Consider the following 2,469-nt stretch of genomic DNA (forward strand, 5'->3'; position numbering starts at 1 on the left):
GATTGCCTTCACGGCTAAAGTGTGTTGCACTTCTGCACTGACACTTGATCAGTTCATTTCCAACTTTTTGCTTTTCAGCCACACTATGATTAGCGCAATAACGCCTGCAGCTCGTGGATGTTTTGTTGGATATACTATATCAAGTCATAAGAAGCCGTGCTGTGAGTTCCATTCACCTGTGTCCGTGCATATGTTGCTACAGAAGAGGACAGAAAAGCTGCTGTGACGGTAACAGCTGTTACTTTGAGCGGTAACTCCAGCGCAATATTGCTCTAACAGGACCCAACTGGTAAAGCAGCTTTTCTTTATCACTTTCACCAGTTTCAACGAGTGACTCATCACCAGCCCTAGAAAGCGTGTAAACATCGTAAAGACACGGGCAAAGTCACGCCGCGTTATTTCGCAGATTATTAAACTGTCTTTTTGAAGGTCACTAAGAAGGTCACTAATTCTAAAGTTAAAGCTCAGCTACTTTGGTCATCTGATGAGAAGAGAGGAGTCGCTGGAGAAAGATTTGATGTTGGGAAAGGTTGAGGGTCGCCGGAGAAGGGGTAGGCAGCGAACGCGATGGTTAGATGGCATTCTCGAGGCATTGCAGATGAAGCTATGTGATGTTAAGAAGATAGTGAGAGACCGGAAAGCGTGGCGTGACATGGTCCATAGGGTCACGAAGAGTCGGACACGACTGAACGCCTGAACTGAACTGAAAGATTTTGACGAACGAATTAAGCATCGATGTACGCGTAGCTTGAATTAAGCAGGATATATGTAAGTATGACGTGGTAGACGTAGCCGGTATAACAAGCAAAACTGTTTATTTATACATCAGGTCGTGGCGCCCGTTTTCGCTCTGCTTGGCGCGGTCGCCCATGCCGGGGTCTCCCGGCGGTCCACCTGGTTAGCTTGCCGCTTGGGGCTCTGTTGTCAGTGGCGCTGTCACCCGTTTATAATTATGAGGGTATTATTAACGATGCGCCCTTAACGGTGCGCGCACTCCCAGACACCCTTAGAGTGAATGGGGGTAGCTGTTCCGGTCGCAAAGGAGATGCCCTCGACTTGCGTGGCAAGCTCAGCCGGAATTCAACTACCTTGTAGTGACAGAAGGGGGTGGTCGTTTGGTGCCCAGAGGTCGCCGGTTCAAACCAGAGTAAGGATCGGAGTCAGAAGTAACAAACAAAACACAATTTATGCACAGCAAGAGACAATACAATGGAATACACAAGGTCACTTGAAATACAACAGACGAGAGGTTCACAGAATACCCCCGCCGGGGTGGCGCAGTGGTTACGGCGCTCGACTACTGTTCCCAAGGACGCGGGATCGAATCCCGGCCTCGGTGGCTGCTTTTCGATGGAGGCGAAAAGCAAGGCGCCCGTGTACTGTGCGATGCCAGTGCACGTTAAAGAACCCCAGGTGGTCGAAATTTCCGGAGTCCTCCACTACGGCGTCTCTCATAGCCTGAGTTGCTTTGGGACGTTAAACCCCACAAACCAAACCAGGTTCACAGAATACAAACGCTAAGCATGCAACTACAGAATGATTCAATAACACAGGCTTTACAACAGATCAAACACGAGAGAGTTACATAAACAAACACCAAATTGTTCACCGGGCACTGTTGCAGTCCGACGCCTCAAGAGTCACGATGTGGCCGCCATACGAGACGAGCGCCGCTCCCTTGAAAGTCCGTGGGCTTGCCAGTAGCGGGTGATCCCCGGGAGTCCAGCCGAAGCACAGGCGAGCACGTCGCAAAACACTGACGAACTGACTGACTGACTCAACAAGCGGCGCGGTCGCTTTAAATAGGGCGCGCTGCGTCTGTTTGTTAGCACGCGTCAAAGCTAGCGCGCACACACACTTAGCTTCGCTGGTTATAGCTCTCTCTTCTCCTCCCGTCGAGCCGCGCGTCGTCATTGGCTAGGTCCCATAGAAGATGCTGGAATTTTCTGGCGTATTCCAGTCCGATGAACCACCGTCCTCCCCGGGCAATGGGAAAGAGGGTGACGGCAACGCGTACAAAGCTACGCGCTCTCCCGCGCGGGGAAAGAGGCTTTTCTCTCCATGCTTTTGCACGCGACGCCACGCGGGCCTCGCGCCGTACTGGCTTGATGAAAATGTGCGCCGATTTCGTGACAGGCGCCCACAACACCCCCCTTTCTTGAAGGGAGATCTGTTGTAGAGCGGACGCTGTGCGGACGTGTTCCGCATGAGCTCCCGCCTTGAGAGCGATTTTCGGCGGAACGCGCTGTGCCTTGGACTTGCTTATTGTGGAATCGTCTGCAGGCAGTTGCTCTGTACCTGTGGACACCATATTTTGGCAAGTGTTCCCCCCTTTTAGGGGTTTTTTCACGATTTGTACTCGACTACGGTGCGGCAAATCAGGCCTAATCATTAGGCCGAGCCGACGCCTGCTGCACCGGGCTCCGGGGCTGTGACTTGTAGTTGTGGGCCTTTGCGAGGCTGAAGACA

Source organism: Amblyomma maculatum, unplaced genomic scaffold (genome assembly GCF_055883805.1).
Source record: "Amblyomma maculatum isolate TAMU_Amacu unplaced genomic scaffold, ASM5588380v1 scaffold_13, whole genome shotgun sequence".
Classification (NCBI taxonomy): Eukaryota; Metazoa; Arthropoda; class Arachnida; order Ixodida; family Ixodidae; genus Amblyomma; species Amblyomma maculatum.